General features: G+C 38.1%; 1 long non-coding RNA gene across 1 annotated transcript in view; it reads right to left on the reverse strand.

The window, feature by feature from the left end:
• Positions 1-2,327: 2,327 nt before the first annotated feature.
• The window catches only part of LOC141047986 (uncharacterized), a 308,665-nt gene continuing 293,784 nt past the window's right edge, over positions 2,328-17,208 (reverse strand). The window contains exon 2 of the long non-coding RNA XR_012219932.1: positions 2,328-2,474. This is a non-coding gene — a long non-coding RNA (uncharacterized lncRNA). The remainder of the gene's footprint in view (positions 2,475-17,208) is intronic.

The raw sequence follows: 17,208 nt of genomic DNA on the forward strand, positions 1-17,208 counted from the left end.
AACTTTTACAGCATATTAAATGGAAACCACAATATGTTTTTTAACTATGGATGTATCCTCCTTATATTCGAATATTTCCCATGATTTGGGACTTGCATGTTTTAATAAGGTTTTAATAAGTGATATGAGACTGTCTGCTGCACAAAAAAAGTTTTTATTGAAGGGTATGGAGTTTATTTTAAAAAACAATTATTTCACTTTTAATGGGTGTTTGTATCATCAGCGGCTTGGGACTGCGATGGGTTCCCAAGTCGCACCTACATATGCAAATATTTTTATGGGGGTCTTTGAGGATTTTTATATTTCTAACTCCAGATTACACCATAATATAATTATTTATAAGAGATTTATTGACGATTTATTCATCATATGGGACAATTCAAATAATGACATTAATGAATTTATTAAGGACATGAATAATAATTGCTGGGGTCTTTCTTTTTCCTCAACATATAATCCTTTTATGATCAATTTTTTAGATATTACCATTTTTATTCAAGATAATAACATTTTAACTAAAACTTTTTTTTAAAAATGTTGATAAAAATAGCTACTTACCCTTTAGTAGTGGGCATTTTGGTAAATGGCTTAGAAATATACCAAACAATCAGTACAGAAGAATTAGAAAAAATTGTTCTGATCAGGAAGACTTTGAAAAACAGGCGGAAATTTTAAAGAATCGTTTTTTAAACAAAAAATACCCTGTGGATTTGGTCAAAAATGCCTATAATAAATGCAAAAATCTATCCCAAAATTCACTTGTGAATGGATCTAAGATGATTAAAAATGATAATAGGTTCTCAAATAATTTCATCACACAGTATTGTGATGAGAATATTGAAATCAGGCAGATTTTAATGAATAATTGGCATATTTTACTAAATGACCCTGTTCTAAATAAAATTCTCCCTAGAAACCCAGGTATTACCTTTCGAAGAGCTCCTAAAATTAAAAATCTAGTGGCCCCTAGTCGTCTCAGAACAGATCCTCTGTCCTCCTCACAAAATCTTTTAAAAGGAATATATAAATGTGGTAGAAGAAACTGTCTATGCTGTAAAATCATTTCACATAAAGAAAATACTTTTAAATCCACCACCACTGATGAAAGCTTTCCTATCAAAAGTTTTTTAAATTGTTCTACAGAAATCGTGATCTATTTAATTGAATGTGAGTGTAAAAAACAATATGTAGGGAGAACCACGCAACCCTTGCATCTAAGGGTTAATTCCCATAGACACAATATCAAAATTGGTTTTCTACAACATAGTCTCTCTAGACATTTTGCTTTAAAGCATAATAGAAATTCTAATGGATTCAAAATAAGTCCTATTGAGCGTATTCCAAATGATCATCCCGACAGAATCGGGCAATTGAATCGTAAAGAAATCTTCTGGATTTATAGATTGAACACATTGAAACCTAATGGACTCAATGAGATCACTGAAGTTTTTCTTTGTTACTTTTTAACAGTGTAATTTTTTCGCTAATAATTTTGTATGATAATTTCTTTTCATATATTTGATTATTATAGATATTATTCTCTTTCTATATATATTATATATTTTATTTTTCATTATAATTGTTTACAGAAATAATAATATATATAATATTCCTCTTTTTCCACCCATCCCGGTCGCGATCCGGCTCCATATGGTCTTTTTTGGTAAGATTTCTTGTAGGTCCTTTCCTTACATTTAGTACCAATGGATCCTTTTTATTCACGTTATACATACACCTTTTCATATATATATTTCTTTATTTTCTCTTTTAATAAACAAATTTTAACCCCCCTTTTTTACATATATAAACATTTCCATTTTTTTTTATATATACATGAATATTCCCTTTTCACCAAGCGCATCTTCCTCCAGTATAGTGGTTCTGAACCCCCCTTCTTTTCCTTATATGTGATTATTAATAGATATAATTTTCCTGTCTCAAAATTGAGCATTTCTATATGCATCATATTTATATATTTTATTTTTCATCACAAAAATGACATATATAAATGAATATAATATTCTTCTTTTTCTACCCATCCCGGTAGCGATCCGGCTCTATATCGAGATTTATTGTAGGTTCTTTCCTCACACTCGGTACCAAAGGATTCTTTGAAGTTTTAAGCATAGTCACACTCCTTATTCACACAGTTTTTTATTCATGTTATACATACAATTTTTTATATATATATATATATATATATATATATATATATATATATACACACACATTTTTTATTTCTTCTTCATTTTTAATTAACGAATTTCACCCCCCTCTTTTTATATACACATAACGTTTTCCTTTTTTTATATATACATAAATATTCCCTTTTCCAAGCGCATCTTCCTCCAGTATAGTGGTTCTGACTCTGGACTCGGAGTCTTTCCCCTCTTTTTTAACGGGTTCGGTATTTTCAGCTTTCCTTTTTCATTTTTATCAATTTTTCTTCTTTTCTTTTTTATATTATGTTTGTTCTGCAATAAGAAACAAAAGAAAAAGCATTTTAATTTGATTGCAAATGGATTAATATATTTTGCGCAGCTTTAACCTGTGAACTTTGACATTCGTTCCACTATCACATGTTCTTTTGGTGCCCAATTTCAAATAGTGTATGTATATAACTGGAGATGGCTGTATCTGTTCACTTCATGTCATCCCCTGAGGAAGTAGTATTAGAAACTTCGAAACGCGTTGGGAATTAAACTGTTAAAACCCTTCATGCTGTACTACTGAACTTTGTCAAGCAGCGCACAGTGAGTCCGAAAAAAATATTTTATCCATGAGGATTTAAAATGTAAATAGAAATCCCATGAGACATGCCTACTTTTGTCTGGTGTCACATCAAATGCATGGGCATAAACAATGCAAACACATACAAACGCATGCACACGCAGCGTTTTTCCCATCATGCGCAAGAGGAGCATAAAACGCTGCTTTAAAATGTGCTTTGCATGCATTTTTGCATTTGCATGATTTGCTGCTGACTCAAATGGTAATGTGAACCTAGCCTAACTCAGCAGGAAGTAAGGCAGCGGCAAAAAAAAACAATAAAAAAAAAAAAAAAGCACTGAAGTAGAGAAATCCCCGGGCCTTGATGGGATACACACCTGAGTACTGCAGGAAATCAGTACAATCTTTAAAGATTTCATAATAACAGGGTCTGTACCACAGAACTGGCATATAGCTAGTGTGTTGCCAATATTCAAAAAGGGAACAAAAACTGAACTTGGAAATTATAGACCAGTGAGCTTAACCTCTAGTGTGGGTAAAATCCTGGAGGGTTTTCTAAGAGATGCTATACTGGAGTATCTGAAGAATAACCTCATGACCCAATATCAACATGGGTTTATGAGGGACCGTTAATATCAGACTAATCTGATGAGCTTCTAAGAGGTAAGTTCCAGACTGGACCAAGGGAATGCAGTGGATGTAGTGTACATGGACTTTTCAAAAGCTTTTGATAACGTGCCACAAAAAAGGTTGATACATAAAATGAGAACAATGGGGATAGGGGAAATATGTCTAAGTGGGTTAGGAGCTGGCTCAGGGATAGGAAACAGAGTGGTTATTAATGGAGCACACTCAGACTCTGTCACGGTTAGCAGTGGGGTACCACAGGGGTTGGTGTTGGGCCCGCTTCTTTTTAACATTTATTAATAACCTTGTAGGGGGCATAGAGAGTAGAATTTCAATATTTGCAGATGATACTAAACTCTGAAGGATAATCAATACAGAGGAGGACAATTTTATATTACAGGAGTATTTATGTAAACTAGAAGCTTGGGCTGATAAATAGCAAATGAGCTTTAATGGGGATAAGTGTAAGGTCATGCACTTGGGTAGAACGAACAAGATGTATAATTATGTGCTTAATTGTAAAACACTAGGCAAAACGGTCACTGAAAAAGGCCTGGGTGTATGGTTTGGACAACAAACTCACATTTAGTGGCCATTGTCAGGCAGCTGCTGCAAAGGCAAATAAAATAATGGGATGCATTAGAAGAGGCATAGATGCTCATGAGGAGAACATAATTTTACCTCAATACAAGTCACTAGTGCGACCACACTTAGAATACTGTGTACAGTTCTGGTCTCCGGTGTATAAGAAAGACATAGCTGAACTTGAGCGGGTGCAGAGAAGAGCGATCAAATGTTATTAGGGAACTGGGGGTCTGCAATACCAAGACAGGTTATTACACCTAACATTAGTTTGGACAAATGAAGGCTTAGGGGTGATCTTACAATGTATAAATATGCGGTGACAGTACAAAGACCTTTCTAATGATCTTTTTACTCTTAGACCTGAGACGATGACAAGGGGACATGCTCTACATATGGAGGAAAGAAGGCTTAATCATAATCACAGATGCAAAAGACATTCAGTATTTTTTTCATTTTCTATTACTTAAGCTTAAAGGATATATGTTCAATTTGATTTGCATTTAAAGAAACCGAGCATTCCCTCCACTCGGTCTTAGGGTCATATAGTGCACCCAGATGGGATGGGCTCACATATAATACTAACTTTTTATTTTCAGGTGTTGTGGAACCACGATGTATTAGTTGACGCATACCACATGTATAGATTTTATTATAAAGTTGCTGAAATTTTGCTTTTTCTATTAAGCAACATCTTACTTGTTCCTGTAATAGGCTACATTTGCTTTATTTCAACAGTATTTGTATGTATATGTCTGCCTGTATTCCCTCACTTTGTGGGGGCATTCCCTGTCTTCACAGGGAATTCTCTTTCCTATCCCTTTTCCCTGGTTTAATTTACCTTCCCTCCCAACAGTTTTTCTACCCTACCTGTTGTTCCTCTACCTTGATCCATATCCTTTAAAAAATGTTTAAAATACCAATAAAAATTATTGAAAATAATCAGATGCAGATTCTTTAACTGTAAGAGCAGTGAGACTATGGAACTCTCTGCCATATGATGTTGCAATGAGTGATTCACTGCTAAAACCTAATAAGGGCCTGGATGCCTTTCTTAAAAAGTATAATGTTACAGGTTATATACACTAGTTTCCTTGATATTGTGTTGATCTAGGGAGCTAGAATGATTGCCATATGTGAAGTCGGGAAGGAATTTTTCCCCCCCAATGTGGAGCTTAGTGTTTTCTGCATGGGTTTTTTGCCTTCCTCTCGATCAACATGTTAGGGTATGGATTGAACTAGATGGACAAAGTCTCCCTTCAACCTTAAATACCATGTTACTATGTATTGAACTTAGCCTTGAGTTCAGCAAGTATCTTTGAGAATAAATGCACACGTCAGTTTCCAAAGCTTCCCTCTCAGTGTTACCCAATATACCCTGCACCAGATGCACAGAAGATGATTATTTATTAATTTGATGTTCATGTATGATAACTGGGATAATCTAGTGATCCATTACACAGATCCAAATAATGGTTGGCAGTTTTTCCTCCAGGTCACCTTGGCATCAGAACAATCACAACAGGTCAGATCCGGTCCGTGAAGAACGGCTAGCTGTTAAAATGGATAAGAGTCGTTATAAGGAGGACAAAATCTATACAAAGATAGAAGTCCTGAAACTGACTACCGGGTGCTGCTATTTAACGTCTCTGCAGGCATTTATGGAGACACCAAGCGAGCAAGGCAATTAAATAGACTATATGGCTTGAGGAGACCTGTTTGACCACATGGCATATTTGATGCAGTTTCATGTGGACAAGGTAAAAGTCTTTTACAGATTCCTAATAATCCACTGCCTATATATCATAGTCCCAGTGTTTGTTACCACTGATCTATCGTCTACTTTCTATGCCACAGACTATTCAGCAGAGATTGTGTGCAAACTCCAATTCCTGCATAGACCTGGAATCATACATTGGTGATTAGTTCATTTTCATAAGTCTGACAACCTTCTACAATAGATATGTAAGGAGACATTCATTTCTTTTTTTCAGTCAACATCTGCTACTTATCCCTGCAGTGACCTGAAGATTGAGATCATTCTCCTTGATGACATAAGCCAATGTTGGGGATTTTTGTCTTATCAGCCATGAATGTGTTTGAGGGTGACATATTGAATAACTATTGGCTCTAAGGGATACATTGCACCCAAGTTAAGGAACATCCCTGAATGATTAATGCTGATAGGACTGAGGGGGTAATCTAATCCCAATATATCCTGCTCATATATTATCAAAGATGCGTCTTCATAGGGTGTGTAAATCCCCTCAAATGGTATATTCAGCTCATCTTTTACCTTACGTTCTAACAGAAAATGGACGGTGAAGGATACAACCATCTAGTAGATTCATTTTCCTTCGGCATCATACTGTAAGAGGATTGTGGGTGATCAGCTAATCTAGAGCTGAGGAACATTGGAGGAAAACCACCAGTCTCTGAGCAAGGACATCCCATATTTTCCACCAGAGATCAGCTTTGAGGACAATGTTATCATACAAGGGACAAGTAGGATTTTGCTAGTTTTCCCACTTACAAAGAATGGAGAGGTCTGTAAAGGTTTCTTAGTTACACTTCAAAATGAGAGAATCTAAAATAAAAGCCAGAAAAGCACGATAGGATTTTTACACCATTAAATTGCATGAATTAAGTATTTGATCACATACCATCCAGCACGAAATCTCAGGCCTGGCTGTTCTTCTGTAAGAAGCCCTCCTACTCTGCCCTCAATATGTGTATTACTTCCATTTGCTCCTTTGTGTAGACAGGAGTATTATACAGGTTTCAAGTTCAATCAGGCTCCAGACTATCCACCATGGCCAAGACCTCAGCGCTGTCCAGGGATACCAGGGACAAAATTGTACATCTACACAAGGCTGGGATGGGCTACAGGGCAATAGGCAAGCAGCTTGGTGAGAAGGAAACAACCATCGGCACAATTAGAAAATGGAATAAACAAGATGACTCAACCTTCCTCAGTTTGGGGCACCATTCAAGAGCTTGCCTCGTGGGGCAAGGATAATCCTGAGAAAGGTCAAGGATCAGCCTAGAACTACATGAAAGGACCTGGTCAATGACCTGAAGAGAGCCAAGACAAGTATAAAACTATACCATTCTTAACACATTATGCTGTCACAAATTAAAATCCTGCAGGGCACGCAAGTCCCCCTGCTCACTCCAGCACCTGTCCAGGCCCTTTTAAAATTTGCTAATTACACTCTGGATGGTCCAGAGGAGGCATGAGAGGTCATGTGGTCAGATGAGACAGGATTATCTTTTGGTGCAAACACCACTTGCAATATTTTGAGGACCCAATCGCTTAGCAAGGTGTGGGAAACATTTTGGGGAGGAGGACTTCTGCATCCAACTAGAATCAGGGTTGACCGACTTCTATTTTAGGAAAGATTTTGTATGCAAGTACCTGGACGAGAATGAAGTGATTAACCAGAGCCAGCATAGGTTTGTAACTGAGAAGCCATGTCAGACTAACTTACTTTCCTTCTAATTTAACCGAATCAAGTTCTAAGTATTACATACCATTCTTTTTGAAAAAAATGACCAAGTATGGACTGGACAAGGCGACTGCCAAGTGGATTCATAATTGGCTTAGCGATCAGACCCAAACATGCACATCCATTTTCAGTACTAAAAATACAGACATAGTATTGAGTCTATATTTTAGTGCTATTTTTATATATTTTCATATGTTACTATACGTTAGTGAAAAAAAAAAATCACATGTTCTACCCTCCTATTAGATATACAGCACTGAGAAATTCATTAAAAGTACCCCAGGAATGCCGAAGGCTCTTGATCATGGCAAAGCCATCCTTTTTGAAATGCATAGATGCTGCCAAAAAGAAATGCAGAATATAGAAATTATCTTGTGACCCTTCTGGTCGTTGAAGATGCTTCTAGACAATGAGTAGTAAAATATATGACTGTACGTAACTTGCTTTGCCTCGCTATGGCCTTTTCCTTTATACTAGTGTCTCATACTATCTAATTTTTTTTTTAACTTCTAGGTTTCTGAATGGAATGAGAGGATTCCCTATACTTGTAAGGGTGAAGAATAGTTATTGGGGTCAAGTCACACAAGACTGCTACCCACCAAGTGGCCTGCTTGGTGTTGAATAGCGGAAGAAATGGTAAGATTTCTCTACCTCATTCTTATCCTATATTTAACTGTCCTTTTCAATCTCCATCATTTTATTTATGCTCTTTCAGTGAATTAAAGTTTACTATGAAAAAGTTAGATCCACGCTGAGGAAGGACATTTTTCATATCTATAACAGGAAATCCGATCTACAGTGTCCAACAGTATTAGGAATTGCCACAAGAAGCAAGATTCCCAAAAGCTATGTGTTATCCTTCTAGTCTACAAGTAGTGCCATTTATGATATTTTCACTTATATATTTTTTGACAAACTCCCCGTGATCTCCAGCCAACTAATCAGGAGTGTATGTGAAGCTTGGACTGTCAAATTATTCATATACAGAAATAAGTGTTTTCTCTATAGTTCCGTTCAGCTGTTTCATTTGAATGTGTCAAATAGTTTGAGAAGACATTGGCGGACATCTGTTATGGTCATGAGCTGGTCATACAAGCTGGCCAAGATGACATTGATGAACCTATAAGCAGCACATCAAGGTAATTTGTAGTAAGAAGGTAATGCTTCCTTTAAATTACATTTTGAATAGTATATATGTTTTAATCTCATTTAAACCAGAGAAGGAGAAAATAACGTTCAAGACCAAGGACCCCCAAGGAGAAAGCCAAGAAGATGAAGATGTAGACCATAGCACTCAGGAAGAAGACAGTTTTCAGGAGGACCAAGAAGAAGGCCAGCATATAGAAGAGGAATCCCTGAGCAGTGTGGATGATAGCTGGACTACAAGATTAATATACTATACCCTCAAATAAAAGGAACTGCTTGAAATTTCCATTAATTTGAAAATCTCACATCTTCATGAATAAAAAGCATAATTTCTTCATTTTCTTCCAAAGGACTAAAGAACAAGAAATAACGCTGCCTGCTTGAATTGGAAGTATAGAAGAATATTTCCGGAGCAGCGTGGATGAGGAGAGGTGGACTACAAGGTCGATATACTATATCAAATAAATACAGCTGTTCCAAAATAATTAACTTGACCATTGCATTATCACCTTGTAGTATTATTCTCAATATTCTTCATTTCAGAGTCAAAGTACCCTCTATACCTTCAAGGAAAACAAGAGCCATGAAGCAAAGGCAGTCTACAGTATTGCTACAAGAACAACAAGGTAATGATAGCACAGAAATTACATTAGTAACTTGAAAACCTTATATCTTTATGTTCTAAAATCATTATTTGCCTTATTTCCATTCAGAAGGCTCAAGAACAAGAAACAACCCTGCCTGATAGAATGGAAAGAACCCTTGTTATAAGACTGAAGTGAATCAACAGCAACTTTCACTAAATAGTAAAATGAAATTTTATTTGCTGATTTTAGTCTTACTAGTAAAACATGAGCATATCATTTTTTTCTTGCTCTAGGTGTCAGACACATTGTCTTCTAGCTTGAAATGTTAAAGCTTCCATTGGCCAGTTAGAGAAAAGGTCAAGTAGAATGAACCTTCATCTTTCGGTATATAAAGACACTTCTGGGTAAAGTCTCTACACTGCTTTTGGCAATCAGTTGCAGCTTTTCTCTTCAGACTGAACTCCAGAGACGGCAGTGTTCCTTCTACAAGGATTGATCCCAAAAGATCTGCTCCAGCTTTTTGCTTCTATTTTAAACTTGTTTCAATTGCAGCTTTTCTCTAAGGTTTTAGCACTCTGTATATTGTGTACTTTTACTCCATCTGTTGGTTTGAAGGCTTTATTAGTAGGTTTACTTTATCTTTTATAGGTTAACTTCATCTTCTGGGGCGTGCAATATTATTCGGCCCCTTTACTTTCAGTGCAGTAAATTCACTCCAGAAGATCATTGTGGATCTCTGAATGATCCGATGTTGTGCTAAATGACTAATGATGATAAATATTATCCACCAGTGTGTAATCAAGTCTCCATATAAATGCACCTGCTCTGTGATAGTCTCAGGGTTCTGTGTGATGCACAGAGAGCATCATGAAGACCAAGGAACACACAGGCAGGTCCGTGATACTGTTGTGGAGAAGTTTAAAGCCGGATTTGAATAAAAACTGATTTCCAAAACTTTAAACGTCCCAAGGAGCACTGTGCAAACAATCACATTAAAATGGAAGGAGTATCATACAACTGCAAATCTACCAAGACCTGGCTGTCCCTCTAAACTTTCATCTCAAGATACCCAACCACAGATCCCACAGTAGAGTACTGATTTGGTGAAATGTGCACCAAGGGGAAAAGAGAATACATCAGGAATCAAAGAGAAAAAGGAGGACCAAATGTGAAATGATCCAGGAAGAGATGGATCGTGACTCAGACAAAAAGAGGCAAATACCATTTTCCACATTTGCTTCACATTCTTTATTTTTTCCTTTTTCATACATTCTCTTTTAAAAAATAATTTTAAAATCCATATTAAATTAAATTGTATTTTATTATATTGGAGGACAACACGAAAGACAACACAAAGTTATTTTAATATGTGACAGAAGAAGGCGGCTCAATGGAAGAAAAAAAAAAAAAGTAAAGATACTGAAAGGCCAACTCAAGATGACCCATTGGAAAAAAAGTGAAGCAGAAGAATCATTTACACCTTGGTGTAAAGTTTCTTGCAACAACCCTTTGAGAAAGAAAATGACTGAAGCAGGGAAGTATAGGCATTATTCTCTGGAGTTAGAGCCCATTTCTGGCTTTGTGAAGCATCTGTCAAAAACTGACAGTCAATAGGTACAAACAAGAGGCAAGAACCAAATCTTCATGAAGGTAATATTTGACAGTATTTTCCGGTTTAATCTTATTTCTTATGTTTTATTTTAGGTAGAGAATGTTGCTCGATTTCTGTATTTCATGGACAGCGAGATTCCATCATTGAACTTTATGACATTAAGGCCTGTGAATACTTCAAACTTTTGGAAGTTGGCAACACCCATCAGACAGTATTAATTACCTAAAAAATGTAAAGCGGTTCAGCCTTTAACAAATGCCTCATCATTAATTCATAAAAACATGACATTACATACTGCGGAAAATTTATTTAAATGACCAACTTGGAATCATTCAAAAAAGAGGCTCAGCAAAGGAATATCTAAAGAAATGATAGCAAAAAAATTGTCCTCCCATTCCTCACCAACAACCTGATTGTTTGGTTTCTTTTAGTTTTCTAATTGTTTCTTTTTCTTCTCTGTAGAGAAGCATCTGATGGAGCCAGTTCAGTCCCATGCAGAGCTGGACAACGTGCTGTCTATCGCAGAGACGGCTTTAAAAAAACGCTGGAAATGGCTATAAAGGAGAAGCTACCTGAACTAGAAGGACTGACCATTCTGTACTATCTGGAACGCCTCGCCATACTGCGAAAGCTTCAGAGGCCAGGGGTTGTCCAAAATATGACAGCAAGTAACTTTAGGGATTATTTGTTTTTAAATTGCCTTGTGTTTTGCCTTCATTGCTTGTTGCAATTCTTTTACATGATTTCTTTATCTTGCAGGTTGATTATTGGAAAAAGAAAATCTTATGACAGTGGATGCATATGCCCAGGGTGAGCCGCTCATATCCATACCCTTCCTCTAGTTTTAGGGTCGTGACTGACCCGTTTTAGGTTTTAAATGCATACATTCTACATACATTTGATTATTGCATCAAGACTTTTTGACTTTTTCAGGAACTTATTTTTAAACAAAACACAATAAAATAAAATTATTTTACTAAATTGTAAAATGCTCTTATTAAAATTTTAACATTTGTGTTGTTGGGGTCAATTTCAACCCAGGTCTAATATAAGAGTAAAAAAAACAATAAGTCCCAAAACTGAACTCAAACACAATATAAACCAACAGCCCACAGCCAGCTCCACCTCCAACAACTTGAGTTAGGGACATGTCCAGGCATGTATGGCCAAATCAGCTTAGAGTTGGTACTTTGCAGATTATACATCTCCAGTTTACACATGCAACAATGAGGAGAAGAATTGATGTAAGCCAAATTCTGGATTATATCTTAGATGATAATGAATCAGAGGACACACAGCAGCAAACTGATACAGATGAACAGGTTTCTGAGGAGGAAGATTATGTGGAATATCAACCGGAAGACACAGACAGTTCTGATCAGTCTGATGAGGAGGTCACTGGTGCTGAAGCCGCTCCCGCTGAGAGATTCAAATCCAAAAGTGGCAAGATCAGTTGGAGCTCAGTACATCCAGATGTACATGGCAGGGCAGATGCTGCAAATGTCAAAAATGACCCCTGAGATCACAAGGTTTGCTGTGACAAGAGTAAGTGACATCAAGACATGTTTTGATCTGTTTATGCCATTGTCAATAAAAAAAAGTCATTATTGCTATGACAAACCTTGAAGGAAAAAAGTCCACGTCAACATGTGGAATGACCTTCATGATGATGTCCTGGATGCCTACATTGGTGCTCTTCTCCTTGCTGGAGTGTACAAATCCTGCAATGAGGACACCGATAGTCTCTGGGACGCATCGACAGGCGGGAATATTTTCCGGGCAACAATGTCACTTCAAAAACTTCAAATGATATCAAGAGTCCTCAGATTTGACAGACACCAGAACAAAATCTGACAAACTTGCTCCCATCAGGGATGTTTGGGAGAAATGGGTGCAGCTCCTTCCACTGATGTTCAACCCAGGGCCAGAGGTGACAGTAGACAAACGTTTTCTCCCTTTCCGCGGAAAATGCCCCTTCCGGCAATACATGCCAAGTAAGCCAGGCAAATACAGCATAAAAATCTGGGCAGCCTGTGATGCAAAAACTAGCTATGCATGGAATCTACAGATTTACACAGGCAAGTCTGCAAGCGGCATCCCTGAAAAAAAACAAGGAAAACGTGTAGTCCTCGATATGACTACTGCACTGCAGGGTCACATTACTTGTGACAATTTTTTTTTACCAGCTATGACCTTGGACAAGAACTTCTCAGGAAGAAAATCACCATGGTGGGCACAGTGAAAAAAAAAAAAAAACCTGAGCTGCCCGCTGAATTGTTGCAGATGAAGGACAGGGCTCAACTTTCCTCAAAGTTTGTTTTTACAGACACCACCACTGCAGTTTCATACTGCCCCAAAAAATGACAGAATGTGGTACTGATGTCCACACTTCACAAAGATGCAGCTGTGTCATCAGGAAGTGACAAAAAGCCCACAATCATCCTGGACTATAACAAAAACAAATGAGGAGTGGACAACCTGGACAAGCTGACTGCCACCTACACTTGCCAGCGAATGACTAGGAGATGGCCAATGGTTGTATTTTACAATATCCTTGATGTGTTAGCGTACAAATCATTTGTGTTGTGGACCCACATTCACCAAGGATGGAATTCAAAGAAAAAAACAAGCGGAGGATGTTTCTTGAGGAACTAGGAAGATCCCTTGTCAAGGCGCACATTGACCAAAGGGAACGAGAGCCCCGAGACCCAGCCGCTGCAGCCTTGGTCCGACAACTCCAGAGCTCAACAAGTGTTTTGTCCACACCCACAGCAACACAAAGAGCATCATCACCAGCATCCTCCTCCTCCACCAGGCCTGCCTGTTGTGAATGAGTCACCGAAGGAGGAAAAAACAAAAATACAAGCCAAGTCAAGAAAAGCAAAGAGGTTGGTAGCTATCGGATTGCAGACCCCTGATCCTATTCACCACAATTAACAGTAGCCGTGGGAGATTCCTTCGGTGCCCTAGACCACTCGTTCACAGCCGGAGAACTAAATAAACCTAAAGAAAGAAAGGGGAAATCTAAACTGCCCCAGAGCAGACCCCAAAGCAATAGACAGCCCCCAACATGTATTGTCGGTGAAAAGCAGATGAAAACACAAACACAGACAGAAAGACAGGTTGAGCAAACGATGGGGGCCCAACTAACTAAATAGGAAAGGACAGAAAAGATGCTGGCTGCAATCCGCAAAAAACCCTACCAAAAATGTCCCAACCGTCTGATAGGGAAAAAGGCCCTGAAGTCGCTAGACATCAAAATCACTATATCAGCACTCAGGTATATTCTGAAAACAGAGCAAAGAGATAAACTGATCAGAGACAAAAATGGAGCTCAGCCCGTCCCAACAAAAGGCAGGCTGAACACAAAACACTAAGCAAACAGACAAAATCTCATGGAAAATAAGAAAGCAAAAACTTAGCTTTCAGTAGACAGGACTAACTGGTTGCAAGAGCTCAGAGCAGAAAGGATCACCAGCACCCCTGTAGGGCGTCGGCTGCCTTATATCCACTCAGTGATTCCGGGTGTCTAATCAGGCTCCACATGTTCAGATGACAGGTTCTTCTCAACCCAATCAATTTCACTACCTCTCTTCACCAGCAGAGGGAGTTCATCAGACATCATCGGTGAAGGGGAAAATGAACTCACAACACTTGCCTCAACATCAACCACAACCCCAGAGAGACCACCTGATTTTAAAAGAAAGAGGTGTCAGGTCTGCCCTAGCAATAAGGACAGAAAGACAAACATCTTGGTTCGCCTGCAAAAAATACCTCTGCAAAGAACACACAAAAAGTGTCACTTTTAGCCACACATGCATCTAAAAGCTAGTACTTGATCTGTTGATTTGCTTGATTGATTGTGGTTTGTTTGTTTGTCCTAGAAAAGCTACTTTTTATTATTGCTATTAATGTTAATATAATTTTCATCTTTTATTTGTATTAAAGTTCTATAAAAAAAAAATAATCTGTTTTTTGCCTTTTTCATAAAGTAGTTAGATATGGGTCAAAATTAACCCGTAACACCATAGATGTTACTAGAGTTAATATAAAATATGTATATTTTTTTTTTACATTTAAGAAATGTGTTCTAAAACCCTTCAGTAATAGTCAGGTAATATAACAAACTTTTTTAAGTTTTTATTATTCTCTTGAGGTTCATTTGACAATATTTTTATATTGAAAATGAAGGGTATGCCCACAACAAAAATATTATAATCAATCGTTCCATGGATGAGAAACCCTAACAAGGTAACTAAGAGGTAAGAAACAAATTGGATCATACCTAACTTTTTTTTTTAGGGTATCCAAGGGGTGTTTTAAGACATGGGTCAAAACCGACCCGTTAACATAAGAAAGAGTAACAGAAAGCTAACACTAGAGGAAGGTTAAACATATTTGTTTCTTTTTTCGTTACCTAAATTTGGAGTAAAGCCAGTAAATAGTCAAGTGATCCGGAGGATATAACATGTGTTGCCTCTAATTGCAAAGAGCAACGACAAGTATTTATTTGCAAAATTCCTTGCACATTCAAATGCTACCGCAGATAAGGTTTACAGAGGAAAGACCATCAATAGTTTAATTAAAGCAGCAAGATTATGGAAGATATTCTAGAGAAGGACTCCACCTCAAAGTAACACAATATTAGTATAATATTCATTCGTAAGTAGTGTTGAGCGATACCGTTCGATACCCAAAAATATCGTATCGGATGGTATCGCCCGATACGAAAAAAATATCGGGTATCGCCGATTCCGATACCGGAAGTCCCATTCAAGTCAATGGGACTTCCGGTATCGGAATTAAAAAAAAGCCCTTTATTTCCTTGTTGGCTAATTCTACATAATTGAAAACAAATAAGAATCATGAATGGCGGTGTTGGTGGTCACGTGAAATCCTGGAAACAGAGTGGAGACAGATGCCTCCACTCTCATGAATGTATTGTGGGAGGTGGAGGAGACATTAAAAGCATAGTGGTTTATTCAAATCACATGGCATAGCATTAATTCCAATTTTTTTTCAGTACGTTCGGAGTTAAAAAGATATTGACTATGTTAACCTTTTTTATATTTTGTCAGATATGTATGTTTCACAACTTCCATGCTCTTCACGTTCTTTTGTACTTCTCCCACACTTTCTCCTTCATGATCCGCAGCAGTAGCATTTTTTTCATCAACTTTTTCTTCACCTTATTCATCTTCTTCTTCATCATCTTCTTCCCATTATTTTTTTTTTCCATTCTTCATATTCTTCTTATTCAGCTATTATCAATTTTAATATGCTATTTCTTCATCTTCTTCCTATTCTTCTTTGTCTTCATTTTCTTATGGTGACAGGCATTCCTGTAGTACTTATCTATAAAAGTTATAAGATTACACCTTACGTTCTGCCTGTCACAAAAGATTTACAACAGGATTCGTCCGCGTTCAGTTTGGCCTGCAGCAGCAGGCATTTTCCAGGGGCACCACGAGGAGGAACGGACTCACCCCCATTTACTGCTTAGTCTTCTGCTTATAATTTTGATTTCTTCTATGCGGATTTTTAGTCTTATGCTTAATGTTCTTCTGCTTTCTGTTCTTCTGCTTTTGCTTCTTCTGCTTCTTGTTCTTCTGTATCTTGGTGGTTGTCTTCATGTTCTTTGTCCTCTTGGTCTTATTATTTAGGGTCATATTTCTGGTCTTCTTTGGTGTGGTCTTCAGGGTCGTCGTCATCAGGGTCGTCGTCATGGAGATCAATAAGGATTACCAAAGACAATTTCAAAAAGCTTCATCTTGGAAATGTAGCAGAAGGTACAAGAAGGCTGAGAAACTGGCGAGAACCAGCAGACAGTGCTGGCACCCGGATGGGTAGCAGAAGGAACAAGAGCCAATGGCACTACCGAGGACCAACTGATGGTGCTGGACCACGGTTACTTAGCAGAAGGTACCTGTGCTAAAAAGCACTACCAAGGACTAGTTGACGGTGTTGGACCTCGGATACCGAGATGGAGGCACCTAGGCCAAAGGCTGTGGCGAGAACCAGCAGACCGTGCTGGCACCCGGATGGGTAGCAGAAGGAACAAGAGCCAATGGCACTACCGAGGACCAACTGACGGTGCTGGACCACGGTTACTAAGCAGAAGGTACCTGTGCTAAAAAGCACTACCAAGGACCAGCTGACGGTGCTGGAATTCGGATACCGAGATGGAGGCACCTAGGCCAAAAGCTCTGGCGAGAACCAGCAGACAGTGCTGGAACCCGGGTGGATAGCAGAAGGTACCCATTGAAAGCAAAGTAGCCAGGCCGCAAGCCAGCCGCAGTTACCAAAACCCACAGTCCTACAGGGGATCCATGTCCCATTGGCACTACGGATCCAGCCTTCAGTGCCAGTTCCCGCAGCCCACATAGGAGTCACCTAAACTGCAGGCACCGTAGAG

The sequence above is a fragment of the Dendrobates tinctorius genome, unplaced genomic scaffold (genome assembly GCF_039654945.1).
Source record: "Dendrobates tinctorius isolate UK_male_01 unplaced genomic scaffold, ASM3965494v1 ptg000131l, whole genome shotgun sequence".
In the NCBI taxonomy this organism is placed as follows: domain Eukaryota; kingdom Metazoa; phylum Chordata; class Amphibia; order Anura; family Dendrobatidae; genus Dendrobates; species Dendrobates tinctorius.